The sequence below is a fragment of the Artibeus jamaicensis genome, unplaced genomic scaffold (assembly GCF_021234435.1).
Source record: "Artibeus jamaicensis isolate MK-2021 breed Jamaican fruit bat unplaced genomic scaffold, CSHL_Jam_final scaffold_369, whole genome shotgun sequence".
NCBI lineage: Eukaryota > Metazoa > Chordata > Mammalia > Chiroptera > Phyllostomidae > Artibeus > Artibeus jamaicensis.
This window is the reverse complement of record NW_026522042.1, coordinates 9631423-9653586: the sequence shown is the minus strand read 5'-3', so window position 1 is coordinate 9653586 and position 22164 is coordinate 9631423. Positions and strand designations below refer to the sequence as shown.

The window sequence follows — 22164 nt, the reverse complement described above, 5'->3', positions numbered from 1 at the left end:
ACCGCCTCCTCAAATGCTCACGAACGCCCATCGCACAGTCGGACCTGCTGGTGCCTGCCTCTGCTGCAACAGCGGACACTCCATCGTCACAGTGAAGAAACCACCCAAAGAACATTCCTTCTGGTTAAAAATTAACTGAAGGTTTTTTAAATGCAGAAAGCGTGACAAAAGCTAACCTTCAAAAAGCACCAGGAACAGCGACATTTCCGGGGTCTGCTTCCCCGCACCCTCTCCAAGACCCAGGGATGCCTTTTTTTTTTAACGTTAATCTCTTCCGACTGGAAGGCCAGCCGCGTGCGTGTCCTTGACTATGTGGGCAAAACACCCTCTCACATGTTTATTGGCAGTTTGTGATGTTGTGTTTACAAACTGCTTATTCTACCTTTTCTCTGGTTTTTCTAATTAGGTATTAACCTTTTCCTCACTGCTCGGTAAGAAGGAAATACCCTGAGGCCCACATTAAATCTGTTATATACATTGCAAATACATTTCCCACTGAGACTTGTATTTGACTTTCATTAAATCAATTTCTCAATTTTGTTCTTTATAGTTTCTGACCAAAACTCCTCTCTCACTCCAAGATTATAAATTGTCACCTATATTGTCTTCAAGTACACTTATGGCTTTGATATTTTAAGCTTTAATCTCCATGAAGTTGATTTTGGTGGACAGTACGAGGCAGGGACTCATCCCTCCCTCCTGTCCCCACCCAATGGCTCCCACGCATCCCGACGCCACCAGTGGAACTGCCCATGCCGTCCCCACTGACCCGAGAGGCCGTCAGGATGCCATTCCTCGTCAGCTTCCGTGGTGGGGCGCCCTCACCCGGCTTCCTCACCCCACACTCCCTCCCTGCCAGCGCTGTCCCCTCACCACCACTGCTAACTGATGACTCCGGAGTCGGTGCTTCCTGCACTGGCCCCTCCCTGTTGCAGATTAACTGTCTGCTGGACAGTGTCCTGCCTTTCTGCCCAAGTTCATCCCAACGAGGTCCTTCGGGAACGACAGAATGTCTGATACGACATATCCACTTACATATCTCAGAGATTCCTCAGAAACTCTGCATGTGCAAAATTAAGCTCACTTTCCCTTCCACGCAAGCTCTAGTGCACCCCGGCCCCTCCATGGCACCCTTCCCAAAGAGGAGTCACCCCGATTCCTCTCCCTCCTCACCCCTTCCACCCACTCACCGGCTTTACCACCAACACAGGCCGCAGCCCTTGCCCTGGCCTCCACCTCCGTGTCCAGGGCTCTGCGGAGGCCCTCGCCCGCATCTGCACAGGTAGTCTCTCAACCACGCCTCCATTTGACTCATGATGACCATCGAGCAAGGGCCAGGACGGCCTGTCTTCCACAGTGACTCACCTGACCTTAGATCGCGTCTCTCTCTAGCCCTCGTCTGTTCCAGCTCCAGGACAAACGCCCGGAGGCGCTCCCACCAAGTGCTCCGACTGCAGATGGGACACACCCCAACTCCAGCTGGGCTCCACGGTCTGCCCCCTTTCTACTCCCGACCTGGGGGCATCTCTGTACTTGGCCTTCTCCCAGGCCGCCACCTCCAGGTCCCGGTGCGCTCCGCACGCTCCCGCTGCGCTTCCTTACCTTCCACTCGGACATCTGTCCCAGCACAGCAGGGGTTCCAGAGGTCATCATGTGTCCCGTCCTCCCTCCACCCCGGACTTCTCCCTTTGGTTATGGCCCCGCTAAGAGCAGAGACTGATCTTGCATCTAAGGGGGCTTTAGGTGGGCTGGATCTACAGCACGTGTTTAGTGGGCTGCACAGACCGGCCCCCTGGAGTCTTTGGGGAGGACTTACAATACTTTGACGACGCCCAGTCGTCTCTTTACAGAGAAAGCTGAATAATATGCTTTTGACTGCACTGGCTTGCTCCTGAAGAATTTATGAATAAAAAGGCATTATCAAGCCAAATTGCTAGAGACTATTTTTAAACATGTGAAATAAAACTACCCTCAAGCTCTTTCTACGTTCTAAGAGGGGAAAATATTAATTATGCAATAGTTTTGTGTAGTTGACACACTGGTTTTAGCTAAGTCAACCAGGATGACATACAGCTCATAAATATTACTTTTCAGATACTGTGTATTGTTTAGGTTTATGATGAGCGGGCACTGTTTTACATTCTTTAAATCCAATATTGAATTTAATCCCATTGCGAAATAAAGTCAGCGTCATTATTCTCCCCCTTTTACAACAAGGAAAATGAGGCCGAGAGAGGTTTTTGACACTTGCTTGAAGTCACTCAGCAAGTCAGGGGCAGAGCTTGGATTTGAACCCAGGTCTGACTACGAATCACCTTCCTAGGCCACGTGCTAGACTGGAAAATGTGGACACTGGACCAGAGTTGGAGCCCAGGGCTCCAGTCCCTATTCTGCCAATGACTAAGTGGCAGGTATGTGACCTGAGACAAATGTCCCCTGGAACAAATTCTCTAAGAGTTTGAAGATGACACAACTCTGGCCCAGGGCCTACTTCCCCACATCGAATGTCATTAAGATGTTACAGTTGTGTGACTCGTAGAGGTGACCCCGTGCCCGTCATCTCAGAAAACTGGCAGAGGGAAAGCACGGCCGGGGAAGCCGATGACGCCCTGACACCCCGCTGACACCCTCCTGCGGGGAACAGCACCCGCATCACCACGCACTCCCACTCACCACGTCACGACCAGGGCCCGGCAGGCAGTCTGAGGGACACGATGATGACAACGGCCGCACCTCACCGCTCTCCTTCCAACGGTAATAAGCACGCTTCTCACTGCCTCGCCCTCAACACTGCAGGTGCAGACGCCCACGTGCGGGGAGGGCCGCCGGCCCACGAGAAGGCTGCTCCCGGGAGACGCGCAGGCCTGGCAGGCTGGCGGGCAGCGGCCCTCACTGCTGGGCTGCCCTGAAGCTGCGGGAGTCCACTGTAGGCACAGACCTTCAAGGTTTTCCAAAAGGTTGTTGTTTAAAATGTAAAATCGCCTTATTTTTAAATGCTGGCCACTAATTCCAGTTGTTGGTTTTTTTTTTCCCCAGAAATTTCATGCAGGCCAAACTAAACATACACACAGGCCAACACAGTTCTCAGGGCGCCAGTTAACAACCTGTTTCAAAATGCACTGGCATTGAAAAATTCTGGTCTTGCTGTTGAAACAACCTTAAAATATAAACTGTTTGAAGACTTTATTTCAGTGCACAGATTTTTTTTTTACCAAAATGTGCCAGAGTCCTTTCTTAACATTCTTTGGGGTCTGAATCTGAAACTCTTTTCTCCAAAAGAACTTGAATAGCTTTTAACTCTCCCTCTCTTTTTCTTTATGATATTGTTTAATCCCAAACCTTAGAATACAAATGCTTCTGTAAAAAAAAAAAAACAACTTTGAAACATTACCTTACATTTTCTCAAACCTTCTACATAAGAGTGGCATACAGATCTTGAAATAACTGGCATTTGGCAAAATGACTTAGGAAAGGGACATTCTGTCAGGAAAGCAGATTCCACACAGCAGTGATGTGTGAGCCGGCTGCTCCCCCTGGATGCACTGCACTGGGAAGGGGACCTGGAGAAGTGTGGCCCATCCCCCTCCTCGCCTCGCTCAGCCAGCCACTGCGTGGGGAAAGCAAGGGCCAGAAACAGCCAGGAGGCATCCGGGTCTGAACAAGCTCTTATCTAATGCCTAAAAAGTATTTATGAGCAAGATGCAGAAATACAGGCTGTGCCCTGACTGGTGTGGCTCAGTTGGCTGGGCATCACCCGGCAATCCAAAGGGTCGCAGGTTCGATTCCCAGTGACAGCACATGCCTGGGCAGCGGACTGGGTCCCTGGATGGGGTTGTGCGAGAGGCAACCGATCCATCTTGCACGTGGATGTTTCTCTCCCACTCTTTCTCTCCCCCTTTTCTTCTTTCTAAAAAATAAATTAATTAAATCTTAAGAAAAAAAACAGTGAAGGGGATTCTTTTACCACGTGATCCTGACTCAGAGGGTGCGAACTGACAGACGCTGTCCACTTGGAAAAGGTCACGGACGGACGTGACAGAGCCCCTGGCACTGTAACTAATGAGTGTGGCGGAGACACGGGGATCACGTTAATCAAATCTGCAGATCAAAAAACAGGCAAAATAGCAACTACCCTGGATGTAATAATGAGGACTCTGGTGAGTTAATCCAACAAATAAATCCAGTAAGATTAATTCAGCACTGATAATTTCAGCATCCAAAAATCAAGCCATAACACACAGAAAATGAACAAACACAGGCCGAAGGAGACAAAAGGCTGGTCAGTGAAATGCGCCAATAATGTAACATAACTGCCAAAACAAGAAAAAGAGACCCTGACTGGTGTGGCTCAGTGGGTTGAGCGATGGCCTGCAAATCAAAGGGTCGCCGGTTCGATTCCCAGTCATGGCACATGCCTGGGTTTTGGGCCAGGTCCCCAGTAGGGGGCACACGAGATGCAACCACACACTGATGCTTCTCTCCCTCTCTTTGTCTCTCCCTCCTCCTCTCTAAAATAAATACATGCATACATACATACATACATACATACAATCTTTAAAAAGAAAAAGCAGGCACGCCCTGGCCAGTGTGGCTCAGTTGGTTGGAGCACCATGCCGTCCTGTAACCGGAAGATTGAGGGTTCAACCCTTGGTCTCAGGGTGTGCAATTCTGGTCCAAGCAACCAGTCGATGGCTGCTTCTCCCGCCATCAATGTCTCTCTTCTCCTCCCTCTAAAGCTGTGAAAAGATGCCCTTGAGTGAGGACAAACAGAAAAAGAAAGAAAAGAGGGAATGTTTTGGCTCATTTCACCACGAAGCGCGTCTACAAGCCCGTCCTGCGGTGGCGTTACAAGTAGACATTTTTTAGTCTGAAAAATTCCTAAGTAGGTCACGCAACATGAAGGTATTACTAAGACACAGAAGCCATCATTGTCCTTATGACTGCCCGAATGACTACAGACGCTCCCTTCAGTGGAGACCTCACTCGGTATTCTTATTCCATCTCTCCACAGGTGCAACCCACTTCCCCCAGCGTTACCGGGGTGTGACTGACAAATGAAACTGTGGGTGTTCAAAGCGCACAGCGTGACGATCTGCCACACCTGTCCACCGCGATGTGACCACCACAATCAAGTTAATGGCCACGTCCATCACTTCACAGTTACCTTCTTTGCTGTGCGTGGTGGAAAATCTTTAGATCTACTCTCCCAGCAAATTTCAAGCGCACCAGACACTGTCATTCACTAGCCACCACGCTGCCCATTAGATCCCCAGAGCTGATTCATCCAACTGCAAGTCCGTACCCTCTGACCAGCAGCCTTAGCTTTGCTACTCCGTCACTCCAGCCTTCACCGGCTCCCTTTTCCTTTCTCCTTGTTTTTTTATTTCTTACCCAAGGACATTTTTTCATTGCTTTAAGAGAGAGAAGGGAGAGAGGAGGGGACAGAACCAGAGAAAGAAGCACTGATCAGTTGCCTCCCATGTGGTCCTGGACCCAGGATTGAACCTGCAACTTCGGCATGTGCCATGACCAGGAACTGAACCCCCAAACTTTCGTTTAAGGACAACAGTCCAACCAACCGAGCCACACCGGCCAGGGCGCTGCCTTTCTCTGATACCACCGGCACTGGGGGACACCTTGGACATTTAGCCGCTTAACGGGACGGGAAGGCATCACAGGTCTGAGCGCGAGAGCTCTGAGCACATCGGCGCTTCTTCAGTGAGTCTAATCAGCAGCTTTAGGGGCAGGAGCAGCTTGACGTCAGCACCGTGGCCTGTGCACATGAGCCGCTGCCCCGCCACTGTTACGAAAACACAGACGGGCTTCCAGGCCAGCCCGGCTGAGGCGGGTGGGGGCTCCTCCCTGCCTCCAGACCCCCAGGTCCTCTCCGGCACAACTCACAGCCACCCTTCCAGAACTTCCGTCTCCCGCGCCGCCTGCGATTTCCCATGGCTGTCCCTGGCCAAGCAGAAACGAGGCTCCCACTGTCTCCTGGAAGTCAGGCGCCGCTTCCCAGTCCCACTTCCCCGCGTGGGCCCCGTGCGGAGTCCCCCCCGGACATGCCTGCGCACACTGTTTTCCCTCTCTGGTGCCCTTGTCACCCACGCTCCCTCATCCGTTCAACCAACTGGTCCTTCAAAACTCAGCTGACACGGCCCCTTCCCGTCTTTCCTTCTTGGGCCCCAAAAAGGAGCCGAATTTCAGCTGCCATCACCGCCTCTATCACCGCTGTCTGTCCTTGGGTAGAATTAAGGAGCAAGCGAAACAGCCGTGGCTGTCTCTGTGGAAAGCCTAAGATGAAAGGCAGACTGACGGCTGGGCTCTGCAGGGGACCCCAGGGCGCCTGCATCGGGGCTTCTGCTCCCAGCAACAGAGCCTCAGACGTCGCCCCCACGGCTCTGCCCACTGGGAAGCGCCCTGAAAAGTTCCACCACAGAGGCGTCTGCAACTTAACCGGAGCTGGCGTGAGAGATAGGGCGGGTTGGTGCGGTTCTCTGTCCTTCTCTGTCCGGCCCACAGCCTAACGTCGACATGTCAACACAGCTGGCTGCTCTTTTGGCCATGACATGGTCAGTCAGTACCTCTCATGAGGGGGATAAAGAGTACTTCCTCGTGAAAAGTGACCTTCCAACCAAAAAAAAAAAAGGAAGCTAACTGGTGGTTCCAGTGGGCACAGGGGGAGTAAAGTGGGCCACGAAAAGCAATGGTGGGGACAGGAAAAAAGGCAACAAATAGGAAGAACAAAATGTTCACTTTGCTGGTGGCCCCAGCCCGTGACGTAACTCACCACTCACTACACAAGCAAGAGCGAGAAAAGATGACGTGAGACCATCCCCTTCTATCAAGCTGCACGGGACAGGGAAGTGACACCCCAAGCCCGTGTTTGTCCTGGACATCCCAAGACATCTTTCGTGACTACTGAGGGTCTACTTTGTATCAAAATATTTACAACTGTTGCCAACTCAAGAAAAAACCGTCCCTGCATAAGGAACAAATTATGAAATTAATGTCAGATACTGTCAGATAGAAACATTATTTTAAGCTGAATGCCTTACTGCTCTCATCCTTGGTAGGATTACGTGCTGGAATTTCCCAAGCAGAACACCCGTGATTTCCATTCACCCTAAATTTATTGGTGGAACCCACCTCAGTAGTTTCATAAAAGATAATCTCAAAAAGGCAAGTCCCTCCAGAAGATATATAGCAGCAATTTTAAGACTATTAGCCTAGGATATTCACACACATGTATAACATAAGTCATCACTAAATCATCAGTGAATGTCAAGGGGAAATAACCTAGTCTGCTCCTCTTGTAATTTGTGGAATAAGCAGGAGGAATGTTTGTGTTCACTGAAAAGTAACATGACAATAAAGTCTCTCTTAAAATTGCAGGGGAGGAAAGGAGGCCTCCTTGATGGTCAATTGTAACAACATATTTATTTTGTGTGCAGTCCTGGTCCTGAACGGCACTGGTCACTTCCCCTGTCATTCAAGGGGGAGGGCATGTCCTTCCTGGGCACTGCTGCGTGTCTGATGCCCCCCCCCCCACTGCCTGGCGCGCGCGCGCGCGCACACACACACACACACACACACACGGCCCTTACTAGCTCCTGATGAATGAATTGCGCTGCATTCTAACACCTTTCTAAAAGAGGATCCAACCCTGACCTTCAAGAACTTATCATACAGATTTACTGAAAACAACAGTAGAAGGAAAAAAAATGCTTCGACTCAAAATAAAATAAAGTTTCTTGGCAACAGAAAGTATTTGTTTTAGAGTAAATAAAAAGTCAACAAAATATTTCCCAGGGACCAGAAGCAATGGAATATTCTGTCGGAATGTCCAGAAATGCTTTTCATAACAGTTCGATGGTACATTATAAAACAAAGTTATTCTACTTAGAAATCCTGTATTAACAGGAATAGAGGGTGGGACAAAAGTAGATTTGCAGTCGTTTGTATGAAAATAATACAATAACAAATAAATAATGGTACAAGAATGAACTGTGTTTTGTTCCCAACTGTAAAGCTACGTTTGCCCGCCCCGTAGACCGTGGGCTTCAATCACCACCCCAGACCCGTATCTGACTTCACATGCGGGCATGACAAGCTGGACGTCACTGCTCCCGTCTTCCAGATGAGGGAACAGACACAGAATGTGCCCAGTTACACAACCTGTAAGTGGGAAACAGGATCTCATCTCACTCCCTTTAGAACATAACATGCTTTCTAGGTTGGAAATCAGGAAAATAAGAAGAGTAATAGTCATCTATAATTTCAACACACAAAGATGATCTCATCTAACATTTGGTACATGATCTTCCTGCCATATTCTCTCTCTCTCTCTCTCTCTCTCTCTCTCTCTCTCTCTCTCTCACACACACACACACACCAGCTCTCTCACACTCACCCTCCAAAACCAAAGACCTTAGATCGGCTGACACACACTGTCCTGTAACCTGCTTTTTCGGTTCACAAGCTCCGAGCACCTGCCTGCATCGGTGGACGTTCCCCTACCCCACGCTCAGAGCAGACAGGGCTCTCCACTACACGCGTGGGCCTTTGGTGTAGTCGACCTCCGAACGCTGAGCACTAAGTTGTTTCCGGTTTGTAATGGTTATCACAGCATAAACAACAAAGCCACAGAAATCGTTTTTGTCAACTAGAGGTGGTTCTTTTGCACGCACCTTCTGCAGAGGTCACCAGTTCTGGAGACGAGCTTTCCCCAAACCCTCAGACAGCACATCCCTCCTAATTTTGAGGCACTCACTCCACTAAGCAGAATCCCACCAAGTTAAGAGTCAGTGTGCCGGGGGACGGGTGGGGGTCTGGTGGGGGTCTGGTGGGGGGATTACAGGAATACCGTGTCCGTATGCCCTGTGTAGGTGAGGACCACTCCTCTAGCCTGGTCTCTGTGCACATGCTTTGTTTTTTTTCCTTAGATTCCTAGTGGTGGAAATGCCTGACTAAGGGACATGGCACATTTTTGAGGCTTTCGATGAGTAATACAAAATTGCCCTCCTGGAAAGTTGTAACAATTGAAACACTCACCAGCAGCCTTTGGAAGTGACAATTTTCAAAACTATCTAGGTGGCTAGATAGTATCTAAACAATAAAATTGGCTAGTATTTGTATTTAAACAATAAAATTCCTATATGGCCCTAAATTTTTAAAAAACAGTGAATCTGTTAGTAAAACATATCTAGAAAGCAACAAACAATTTGACAACAAGTGCTAGATTTTAAAGTATATATATTTTCAAATACAAAATATAAAACTTTAAAGGCATCCCATCTCACCAGACAGAATTAAAGGAAGTCCAGTGACACCAGGCTCTGGAAGATTCCCAAGCTTGTAAATAAAACATCGACTCTTAATATGCCCTCCTGGCTGATATGAGGCTCAACAGTCTGGGCTTTAGTAGCAACATGCTCATTTTTTAACAAGAAACTCGTAAAACTGCATATTCCTTCAAATGCTATAAATACTGCCTTCTAGCTAGTGTGCAGTCCCAAGTTCTCAAATCCCCTTCCCTCTCCCTTTATCTGATTCCTGCCTAAAGGCCGCGGGCTCCGGGTCTCGGCTGCTTTATGCGTAAACTTCACCAGAGGAGGACGGGGTGACCTGAGGTCTCCCCTGGTTCTCAGACTCTATGCATCCTCTGGTTTTGACCGAATGTTGAAGTTCCTATTACTCGTAAGAGCTTTGCATTTCAGCTCTGTATTGTTCTTCCATGAAATCAGCACCAGGCTTTCAAAAAAAAAAAAAAAAGTTAATTTTTACAGTGACAGTAAAACACTGATGCCCCAGGTGTCTTGGAGGACGAGACACGGGATAAGGCTCAAATGAGAGGAAGATTTATGCTCCCGACTTCATTACTGTTTCTTAGAAAAGATCTCTGCACCGCCCTGGCCTCCTCCGCCTTGGTGCTGTGCTGTAAATGCTACGGTGCGAAACATGAAACAGGGCTTCACCGGCCGGCACGGCAGCGAGTCTCCGAGGCCAGTGTGTGTGTGTGGGGGGGGGAGAGTGGGGGGCATGACGGGCACCCCAGGTTGAAGGTGGCAGCGCTGGCACCCTGGGGCTGCAGCACTGAAGTGCTGGTTGGGAGTTTTTACTTCTACGCACCTACTGCCACCAAGAACTCAACAGACACACGACTCTGTCCACAGAATGTTTACAACTCACTGCTCCGTTAGCATTTCTAATATTAGAACTGGGAATCACTGTCTGCCACCACGTGTTCCTTTCCACCAGACTCTCCTGCCACCACCACTTCAACTGGGCCCAGGGTCTCCTGGGAGGAGGCTGCTGCTTGCAGCAATCTGAGGAAGGCAGGACAAGGGACCTCCGTCCCACTGCCCCCACGGGAGGAGCCACAGGAGGACTTTCAGGAACTAATACCGCCTCCTTGTGGTCTTTCAGAATACTGCCGCTTAATAATGTAGGCAACATAGGCACTCTCACCTGCAGGCACAGAGAACGATTCCAAGTCTTCCTCCATACATGCTCTGCCAACAGGTGAGGGCCAAGAATGTATCACCTCTGTGCCAAAGCACATACAAAATTTGCCCACCAGAAGTTTCCCCCTCAACCTGCAACATAAAACCATAAAAACAACCTCTGCTCCCATGAGCAACAGCAGCAGTGGCTGGTGAGAAGGCGTGCTGTGATTTCAGACGGCGTGAGACAGAGGGGTGAGTCCTCATCTCTGCAGTTCACAAAGAAAATGCACAGGAGGTCGTGAGAGCACTGGACCCCAAACGCCCAAGTCCCTGCACTCACCACAGCCAGTTCCCGGAACCACAGGTGCTTCCAGCCTCTGCTCTCTGCCTGGAGGGCCTTCACTTCAATGACAAAAGTGACTGAAGAGCCCGGAGTCAGAGAACCCACCCCTGACAATGCCTGCACAGAGCCTGTGAGAGAGGGATGGAGGATAAACTCATCTCCCACGGAAAAAACGGACGGGGTCCTGGCACCAACCAAGTAGAAGGGGAAATCAAAAAACCAAAACCCCCCATCCTGCAAGATCCCCAGACTCCCGATGTTGAACAGGAGCCCAAAGTCACCGTCCAGGCAAAGAGAGCAGATGCTTATTAGACGTCTACAACAATTGCTTGGCACAAAATTCATTTCCCGAGCTTCCAGTGAACATAAAGGAACATATATTTAGAATGACGGCTTGGCAGTGGGAAGAGGAAGTGCCATGGTTCCTGACATTCCCTGAAATAGAGCATGCACAGCGCACAGAACACGTATGTGCTCATCGGCCTGTCATCGGCCCAGAAGAATGAAACATTCGGTACAAAATGCGTGTGTGTGGGGGGGGGCATCTTTGAAGATTTTACACTTCAGCAAGTGGCTAACCCACTGAAATCAAGGTAAAGTTCTGACTTAGAAATCACTATAATGTCCTGGAATATTAGGTATGGCTTTAAGGCTTCATACTTTAATTTCAGAGAATAGCAATCAAATGCAAGTGACTTCAGCAATGATTTGAGAGGCTGTGGCAACAAAGTGGCAGATTTGGTGATTGCTGTCGAAGGCCGGAGCCCAGGTTGCTGCTGTCAAGGGCCGGAGCCAGGTAGTAAGCTCAGATAAAAGACTTCTGAATCTAAGTATTCTGGCCCAAATCGAGCAAGACTATTTTTTGAACTCTTTGATTATTTATTAATTCAACAAATATTTCCGGCCTATTGTGACCGAGGCTGTTCCTGGTGATGGGGAACCAACCCTGCTGGAGCTAACAACAGGTGGAGAAACTCCAAGGTCTCCTTCCCACTTCTGTAGACATTCTTTGACATACGCAAACGTACAGGGCATGATCCCAGCGCCCGCTGCCTGCTCTGTCCAGCCTGCCACCCCTCCCCTTCATCACAGACTCCAGCCACAGGGGCAGCCTCTGTTCCAGGCACAGGTGGACCTGAGGCTCACCTCACCCCAGGCCCTTTGCACTCGCTGTCCCCTCAGCCTGAGCCGCTCTCCCTCCAGATTTGCAAAAACACAGGTTTCTTTTCTGTCCTTCAGCTCTCTGCTCAAATCTCTCCCTCCCGGAGAAGTTTCTAGAGGCACTCAGTCTAAACCAGCAGCTCCGCCCCCTATTTTATTACTCTTCCAGTATTTAGCACTATTTGATACCATCTCCTTTACTGCTCCTCTGCTTTCCATCTCTCTCCCACTAAGATGTGAACTCATTACAGTGGGGCCAGTCAGTCACGCCCTGCTACATTCTTAGTCCCTATAAAGTTGCCTGAAATAGCATAACAGATGCTCAATACATACTTATTTAGGAAGATCAAATATAAACAATTACTACCAGGTTTTGTACCATGATGACAGGTACCAAACAATAAAGGAAAAAGCGATCACCTTAAGTGCTAAAACATGGGTTTGATCAGTTAAAACGAAAAGGTCATTATCGCTTGCACTAGTCTTAGAAACATTCTCAAAAGTAAACGTGACGGAAATATGAAGCTCACCACCGGCTACTACTCAAATTTTATGACGTATTAGGCTCAATTTCTAGCATTAACACTACTTCCGCAGTTTATTGTTCTGAAAGCACTCTGAGAATTCAATTTTTAACTTAAAATGAAAGAGCCAAATATTTCCTAAAAGCATATTCCCCTTTAAGACTTATCAATAACCTCCTCCAAACTGTGCAATCTGTAACCATATTAGAGCAACATTATAATTTGAGATATTGGTGACAATGTGCAGCAGGGAGGGATTTCACTGCCTGGTGGCAAACAAGTTGCATAAAACAAACTGCTGTCAGGGTCAACTTAATCAAAGGTGTAAGTCTTTTCTCCGTGTTTACAAATATTTAAACTCTTAAGAATTTTTCTTAAAGATTATTCTGAAAAATCTATGTCTCTCCTTTTATTCCTTGTGTTAAAACAAAGTATAAGGTGTTAAGCAAGGAATGTGACTTTAGTTCCTGGCCCTCACTGCTTCATCACAAAGACACCAAGGACCCTTATGGATCCCTTGGAAATTCCCTAAAAACAAAAGGTGTTCATTGGAGTGAAGAGGCATTTATTTCCTGGAATGTGCTACAAAGAAGTAAATTACTTCTGTGGGCCTTTGGCAATGATTGAAATCCACTTAAAAACCTCAAAAACTAATGTTTTACAATTTTAGAGCAAAATATTACAAACAACCTACACCTATCTCAATAAAGAAGAGGTTAAATCAATTATGGTTTCTCCTTAATGGAGTGCTCAGCAGCTGTTAGGGAGGGAGACAGCTCTCTGAGGCACTGACGGAGAGACTGCCAAGATTTTGTCCTCCAAGGGGAGGGCGGGAGCTGGTGCAGAACAGAGTATACAATGTGTCGTTACTTGTGGAAAGACAAATAAAAAGAACACATACTAAATGTTTATACTAACATATGCCACATCTGGAAAGACACAAGCAAGGAGCTGGTAAGCCTGGTTACTGGGGAGAACCACGTACAGTGGGGCATCGGGGGAGAGGCATATACTTTCCATTCCATACCTGTCTGCATCTTCTGAATCTTTCACAGGGTGCACGGACTGCCTGTCCCACACATTAACAGGATAATTTTAAATACTGGAATATTTCCTGTTATTGCCAATTTATTATTCAGGGATGGCCATCAAAAAGCAAAAGCATTCAAAAACCACAAAAGTTTGTTCTCTTCGACTGCACCGTTCTAATCCTCAATTCCCAGAAGAGAGGCATGCTTGTTGTGACCTATTACAAAGCAAATAAGCCTCCACTGGATTCTTGGGAGAGAAACAGCCGGGCAGTTCACCTAAAAAATGTACCTCGGATTTCAGTTGAGCGTGTGCCTACCTCGTGAAGCCTACAAAACAACACCGGTTCGACCTGGCCACAAAATAGAAAGTCCAAGTAAGAAACAAATGAGGGGACTGTCTCCTGTTTTTACAATAAAAACACTCTATTCTCAGGTTTCCTTTCCTCTCCTAGGCTCAGACAAGCAACCCTCTGATATCAGTGAAATATGATTTCGGATCTGCAGCAAAATAATCAGTGAAGGGGAGGGGCAAGCATCATTTGCACCAAACGCTTTTAAAGCGTTGTCATTTGTGGGGGAGGGGAGATGGCTTTAAATGTATGTTAGGGATCATTCTCCTATCCCTGACTGACTGATACTATTAAGTCATATTAATTTCACTTCAAGCAATTGTTTAAAAGTAAATCTGAAAATGAAAATGAACGAATAGGAAGGAACGCTTTAGGCAAACTTTTCTGTTGAATGTAATCTTAAAAAACACATAAAAAGAAATGCAAAAAAATAATTTCCACACAAATGCCACTCGCGGTGTATCATAGTTGACTGTATTAAACACATGCATATGAAAAGAAACACAAAGATACCTGTAAGTAAAAGACTTCATATATTTTTGCTAGCAAAAGATGAGGAACAGAAAGAATCGCGGTATTCAAGCCTAGATGTAAATCCGCAACTCTGATATGCAGTTTTCTGTAGGTCAGAACTCATGGTTCCAGCTTGTGCCGTTAGACAACACACCAGAAGTGGCATTTGTCACGAAGCCTAACTGTAATTGCTAAGACTTTAACTTTGGATTTAATCGCTATAGAGCCTTGGGATATGAGCATGTAAAAACACAGACAAAATAAAAATTAAATCTCCTTCCCACCCCCCCACCCCCGATAGCCTCTGGCCTCAAAACATAATGCCCTACGTAGGGGCAGAAGTTCGCAGCCCCGGAGTCGGCGCCCTCCGGGACGTGAGAGTGGCCTAAGGGCGCGCACAGAGCGGCGCGACTCCGAGCGCTTCCCCCTCCCCCCGCCCCGGTCACTCATTTCGGATGCTCTCGGAGACCGGAGACCAGAGCCGACCGAAGCGCTGCCCCCACCACTGCCCGGGCCGCCAGGCGCTCGCGGCGACGCGCCCACGGGACCGGGCTCCGGGCTCCGCAGCTCCCACTGCCCGCGCCGCGCCCACCCGCCCCGGGCACTCACGAGCCGCTATCTCGCCATCCCCCGCCGGCCGCTCCGCTGCGTTGGCCGCAGCCCGGGGACTGCCCGGAGTCCGCAGTCGCTCGGGGCTGGAGGCGAAGAGGGCCGGGCACTACCCGCCGCCGTCTCCTCGCCCCCCTGTCCCAGCGCTGACTGCTGGAGGCGGCCACGGGCCGCGGGCTGCCCGCTGCCCTCTGCGAGCCCCGAGAGCCGCTGCCGCCGCCAGAGCCGCGCGGAGGCAACGGTCACGCCACGGCCACGGAGAAGACGCTCCAGCCCGGACTGCGGCGCGCGGGGGCGGTGCCTGCACGCCACTCGGCTGGGGGCGCTGCGGCCCCGGCCCCGCCCCCAGCCCAGCCCCGCCCCGCCGCCCGCGCCCCGCGCGCCCCCGCCGGAAGCTGCCCGCGCGTCCCCGCTGTCGACCCCGCTCCCCACCGCCAGGCCAGGCTGCGCTCGTCCGGCGCTCGCCCGCTAGGCCTCCTCTGGGAGCCGGAGGAGAGCGGCCGCCCGCCGGGCCCGAGCGCCAAGACCGGTGCTTCCGCGGCGAGGCCGATCTCGGAAGGTCCTGGGAGAGCCGGAGAGAGCGGAGCGGCGAGGCGAGCCGGTGCAAATCCGCACGCAAGGAGGCCTAGCGCGAGGAGGCCCCGCGAGAAGGAGAACGCCAGCCCACACGCTGTTAATGCGCTTTGCAAACAATGCATAGCACAGAGGAAAACGTGGCTCCTTGTTTTAGCTTCCTCTGTAAATACACACGAAAATCAGCTTTTGCGCCGCGGAGTGGGGCGGGTGGCGGGTCTAGTATATATACCTAAAATGCTCCTAGGGCCGGGCGCTGCTGCTCAGGCCACCTTCCTCCTCCCCGGCGCAAGGCTCCCTCGGCACAACGGGGCCTGCGGGGCGTTCTAAGAATATCCTGGAGCCTTCTAGTCTTGCCTCCAAGGCGTGGTGGGCTTATTTGTGCGCTGAAGAAACGGTTCCTTTAATGGGGTGAGATTTTTCCTCCCTGCATTGTTCCCATTTCCGCAGTTTCACTTGGCCTCGATTTTCTTTCAGAGTAATGCACCAAATGAAATTAGCTGGAGAGCGTTTGATGGCGCAGAATCATGGTTTGAAGATGTTTACTCTGTATGCCGGACGCGTTTGATGATGTTCTCTTCAGCACAATTAATTTTGCAAAGTTCAGAAATGTGCCGGATAAAGTCCCTGGCACGCAGAGTCACGGGGCTCTGCAACCACACCTTCAGTAAGAGGCCAGCTTGTTTGTTTCATTTGCAATTTATTGGATGCACCGGCACCAAGGCCAATGTCTGTTTTTCTGAGACCTTTAAATGAAATTCCGAAGCCATTTCTAAATTGGCAAAACGAAGCTTCTTTTCTGAAATAACTTTTCCCCTGTTGATAATGTAACTAAAATGGGCAACAAAAACACCTGCCAGCACGTTGATTACAAAGTCCGCTCCCTGGACGAAAACGTTTCACAGTAACACATGGTCCCTGCCAGTGCCCTGATGACTGGCTCCGTCCAGTCGCACATTTTGAACACCCCAACGAAATGCTTTTGTTATCTGTATCTGTGAGTTTTCATTTGTTCGTCTTGTTTGTTTGTTGCCAGAGGGAAAGGAAGGTGGAGAGGAGGCAGTAACGGGTAAAAGGGGTCAAATATATGATGACAGGAAATTTGACTTTGGATGCAAATTTGAGAATGCAATATACAGAGATGTATCACAGAATTCTGCACTGAAACCTGTGTAAGTTTATTAACCAATGCCACCCTAGTACATTTAATAAAATTTAAAAAATCCTTCTAAGGAATAGAATGAAGAAATAAAATGGAGCCATTATGGTCACACTGCTAAATTACTAAAATCAAGTAGGCTGGGGCAGAGGACATCATACCTGTAAGGAAAGTTCTAGAAATGAAAGGCTTCGTTCTTTGAAAGGATCGATCACACAAAAATAGCAAACGTGACAGGGTGGGGCTTTGTTATGAAATTACATCTTGGCTCTCAACAAGCTTCCCAGGGTGGGTGCTTGAGCGTGGAGCAGAGTGCTTCTCAATCAGTGGGACACGGTGTGGCTTTCTTCCTGCAAGAAATTTTGGAACCAAATAAAAATCTACAAATTAAGCAGAGTCATTCACCAGTGAACGGCTGGAATGAGTGGAAGTCTTCTTCATTTTAAGCTTGATGGATAAATGTAGATTTAAATTGGGTTATTTTAGAGCACGGCTTTGGACAAGATTCAAAATGTTAATTAGATCCCTGTAAGAAGAAGACATATGAGAGCAATCAGCTAATTTTCTCTAGATGTGATGTTCTTGACCCAAAGTGGTGTGGAATGCTATCTGAGAGGCATAAAAAATGCGATAAACACCATGAGCGATAGTGTCTGCCCGGGATTATGTTTAGAATACTCTTCTTGAGGTAGAATTTTCAGGGTGTTATGTAAACTATTTTGGTAAAGTATTAGGTCCCTAGCATGGTCCCAACAGAATTGTATTTTGTTTGTCTTTTATTTATTTATACTGTACTTTTTTCCAAAGAGTCTTAGATGGTTTGTCATGAAATACAAATATGAGGAAGAAGAAGAAGAAAAAGAAGAAATTCTCTCTGAGACTAATGGGAGCATTTGAGCACTACACTTGGTTTCAGCCTTCCTCACAGCCACGTGAAAGAGGGAAAAATGAAGATTTTCATAAGTCTCATTACCAAGTGCAAGGAATCACAAAGTTGGTTTAGGAGCAAGGCTTTCCTGGCCTAAGTAAGCTCTGAGAGGACTTGGTCATCGGGCCTGTGCAGGGGGGGTGTTCAGCACTCCCTGCTCAGAGAGACACTGCACGGCATCCCTCTGGCCATCTTTTGGTGGCAGGCAGAATACGTATTTTGTTTTCTGATGAACAGCTTAGAAATTGCTATTGTTGAAAATCAGTAGCCAGGCTCCTACAAAACTAGCTTTCTTTCTTTCTTTCTTTCTTTCTTTCTTTCTTTCTTTCTTTCTTTCTTTCTTTCTTTCTTTCTCTCTTTCTTTTCTCTCTCTCTCTCCCTCCTCTCTCTCTCTTTCTTTTCTTTCTTTTGGAAGACTGCATGGTGGTTGATCCTGCCGCTAAGTAAGAAATACATGTTAGCTGTGGCCATTATTATTACAATTTTCCACTACCACTCTTAAATTGATCAAAGCAGGCAGATGAGCCCTGCATTGGTTGGGGCAAGGCGAGGGTGTGAGGTAATTGTACACACTTGTTATCCTTAGTGGGTGAAGCTTAGAGGACTGGGGAGATCACTACGAAGCCCATAAAATTGTCTTGTTCTCTTTTATTCCTTTTCCTGTTGGCCTTTAAGACCTCTCTCGTGACGGATCTTGCCAAGTCTCTTACACTTTTGAGAGGTGAAATGCCTCTCGGTGGTAAAGCTGACTCACAGAGCCAGCAGCCGAGGGGCGAGGAGGAGGAGACCCAGGAATGTGGAGAGAGCTCCCAAAAGGGCCAGAGACGGTAGCAAACCGTCTCTTTCTGGAACCAACCTGCCCGCCCCTCAGCTCTGCCCTCTTCTCTGTACCTCCCACTGGACCCCAAGGACCAGCTGTCTGATTAGAATCTTCGTTTCAGGACCTGCTGGTCCTCACTCAGCAATCGTACGGTTTTTCTCCCCACCACTCCCATCTCCCCTTCCCTGCGTGTCTCCACGCAGGCCTCTCTTTTTCCCGGGGTCCTCCACCCCTTCGTCTTTTCTCTCTTCTTCAGACTCCCCAAGCCCTCTCTTCTGTCCTTGCTTTGCCCTTTCCTATCTGTTGTCGAGTCATTTAGGGGCAAAGCAAGGCATTAGAACTGATGCTGCCCCACTCCTGGTCCATCACAGACCCAGGATCCTGGGCTAATATTCTCAGTCGAGCTAATGGATCCCACAGAAGAGCAATCTACTCCATTCTCAGTGACGATGTGAAGCCCATTACTTCATTTATTCCTCCGGCTGTGGCACTCAGTGTGTGGCCAGAGGCAGCTTGAGCAGGTGGAGTAAGAGACCAGAAGATGAAGGAATGGAGCTGAGGTCAAGACAGAGGTAGTGGCAGGACTTGAAACTGGGCCCAAATCCCTTAAATCCTTGACTGTATTATTCTAACCAGTGCACTTAACCTGCAGTCTTCAATGGTCTGAACAACACCGAACCACCCGAAACCAGAGGAGAGTGGGTCTCTGTTTCCAGTCCGTGACCGTGAAGAGTTTTCAATGGTTACACCCTCGCCCACAGGCTCTGTTCAAGGTCTCGGAAACTGGGCAGCTGAAGGTAACATCAGGGAAGTCATTTCAAAACCAGCCTTGTCCCAAGGGTCTCCTTCAGGTACCTAATCTGGCCCACTGCCTGAGTGGCTGTCACTATGGCAGCGCCGGTCAGCAGGGACATTTGTCTTCCCTGTGGGAACGGATGGTAACTGAGGACGCCACAGTCACAGAGAAAGTCTGCAGCTCTGAGCGTCTTGCTGAGACAAGCCCGAGAAACCTGAGGTCGGGGCTGTTTTGTTCAGCTGCGGAGCGGTGCTCTCCCGCTGCCGACAGGAAGCGAGCACCACCTGACTTACCGCACCGCCCCAGGTGGGCTGGAGTGCCCCCGGACTCTCACCGTGCCCACCTGGGCAGGCCTGGCCTGGACTGCACCAGTGAGTCTGAACCCACCAGATTTTTTTTCTTGACTCTACGAAAGATAGTCGTACATGTGACCCTCTGAAAGATAGTCGTACATGTGACCCTCTGGTTGGGAGAGCGATACTCACTGGTTATTAACATAACGGAGTTTCGGTGTTGGGCATATTTTTCGTGTTACAGGTATTAGTCCACCTTTAGAGATGAACAGACCAAAGCTCAGAGAAGTACAATAACAAAGATCAAGCACAGCAGTCTAATTCCAAAGGCCTGATAGTGACTTGGAAGGCAGTGGCTGGGGGCAGGGCTCTGAATGCCCCGTGGGTGGCGCCAGCGCCGACCTGTTACTGAGGACTCACCACGCCTTCTGCTCTCTCAGTGGCTGTGAGTCGCAGGGAGGGCTGTCGTCCCCCTTTACAAAGGAGGCCACAGGAATATCGCCCCCAGTGTGATTCAAACCACCGCTCTCTGGTCCCAAACCCACACTCCCAGTGCTGGGCTCTGCGTCCCACAGTTAGTGACAGCCAGGAAAACTTCTGCCTCTTCTCATTTGGATACAGGGTGCAGCCGGTGCGGGGGGGGGGGGGGGGGGGCAAAAAAAGATTTGGAATGGTGTCCAGAATTCAAAGTGTATAGGAATTTTGGAGATACATATAAGATGTCCTCACCCCTTCTCCCCAAGGGTGTGAGTTGGGGGAAGGGACACATGGAGCAGGAACATGAAGGGCTGTTTTGTACAACCACAGCCTTGCAGCTAACCTCTGGAATGGTTATTTAACATATCTATAGCCTTTAACTGGTTTCATAGATATGTTAAATAGCTGTGGCCAGGCTTGGAGCTAGGGGGATGAAGTCATTTCCTCCAAGATGTAACTGGGGGAAGGTCCCCCAAGTTACAGCACCTAGGTAGGAGCTTGGAGAAGATTGGCTCCAGGACATGGGGTGATACCTGCCCAGACTAATGATGGCAGCCCGGTAAAGCTGGGAGGGTATGAGAGTCCCGGCAGGTGTAACTGATTGTAGGAGGAGTCGGAAATGGGGCTGCAAAGGAGGATGGGCTCAGAGATTTAAATCGAGACGCAGCAGCCATTGGAGAGAGAGCCACAAGGTTTCAGCAAATTAAGGGTCTCCTCTTGGCCACGTGAAGAGGGAGCCATGTGGTTTCAGCAGAGTGCAGACCCCCTCTTGGTCAGGTAAAAGGGAAAACCACGCAGCTTTGCCAGAATGGAGATCCCTGCGGCCAGGTGAAGAAGAAAGACACATGGTTTTGGTGGAGTGCGGACTCCTGCAGCTTTGGTAGAAGAGGCCCACGCGGCTTTGGGGTGCCCCCTTTGGCCACATGGCCTGGAAAGCAAGAGAGACTTTCACTGGAACTGGGTACAAAGGACTCTTGCCAGTGGACCATGAGAGGGTACCACGCTACTTTAGATTAACTAGAGATCCTGCCTGACACAGCTGACGATGCCAGTGGCCTGAAAAACAGACGTGTTCCTTTCCTGATTTACAGTACCTGGAGTTGGGACAGTGGGAGAAGCGAGACCTGTGTGGGTGTAGGTGTATACCCTAAAGGACTTTGATATTTTAGTGGAGGCATTAAGCCCGAATAGCATTAAATAAGCATTTCATTTCCTTTTCACAAATCTCTGGCATTGAGAGATGTTTTTCCAGTTGGTGGCGGACAGAAAAGCCCAGTAGATATTAGTATTCTATCCTTGGGAGGGGTCCTTGTTCTTTAACAGTTTTTGGCATCCCTGGATGAGCCAAATATTGCCCCCTGCCCTCGGACCTGTTGTTCTGTAACAATTTCAGGAGCTTTGCTAGGATCTCGCCTACAACTTGCTGCCCCGAAGGGGTTGGGGGGGAGGCTGTGACAAAGATGGGTTTTGCCCCAGAGCCGTACAAAGCCCTCCCCAACCGGGGGGCTTGCTCTTCAGTCCCTCTTTGTCCCGTCTGCCCCTCAGCTTTGCCTCGTTTGGCTTGAATCGAAGGCTTTCCCTTGCACGTCCCTGTTGCAGATTTTCTCAGTCACCGAGGGGGATGACGTGCCATGCTGCGTGGGGTCCTTTGGGTTCTGCCAGAGTGTAAAGCACAGTGTCCCTGCAGGGCCTGGCTCCCACTCACTGTCCCCAAGCTCCTCTCCTCTGCACTGAGAGCCCATAATCATGTTTTAACACCATCACTTACCTCTGTGGGGTGAGTGCGTCCTTCAGCGTGAAGAACTGCTCTGCCTGGTTTCAGGAATTGTAATTACCCCCCAGGGCTAAGGATGAGCGAGTGACCAGAAATCAAGCCACAGGAGATAAAAGCTTATCTCTGGTAGCAAACCCTGCCTCAGTTTCCTCTCCCTGCCCCCAAAGCATGGCTGATGTCGTTGACAGGTAAGACCCCTCACAGTGGGGGGCAACTTAAGCCAGACTCGATCACTTGGGAGGCCTTCATGGAAGGACTCTGGGGGGCTGCAACAAAGAAAGAGCAATAGACCCTTGCCGCCCACCCCCCATGTGACTTAGCTGGAGTCCCCATGTCCTCTGGGAGAAGTGCTTCCTGGCTCTAATCCA

General features: G+C 49.3%; 1 protein-coding gene across 2 annotated transcripts in view; it reads right to left on the bottom strand.

The window, feature by feature from the left end:
* LIFR (LIF receptor subunit alpha) overlaps positions 1-16176 on the bottom strand; it is a 65006-nt gene extending 48830 nt beyond the window's left edge. Inside the window, exon 1 of one of the 2 annotated variants that reach the window (XM_037129015.2) lies at positions 15782-16176. The gene's annotated coding sequence lies outside the window, so the exon portion shown is untranslated. Of the gene's footprint in view, positions 1-14976; positions 15258-15781 lie in introns of those variants that run through there. The other variant, XM_037129013.2, reaches the window with a different exon arrangement.
* Positions 16177-22164: the final 5988 nt, after the last annotated feature.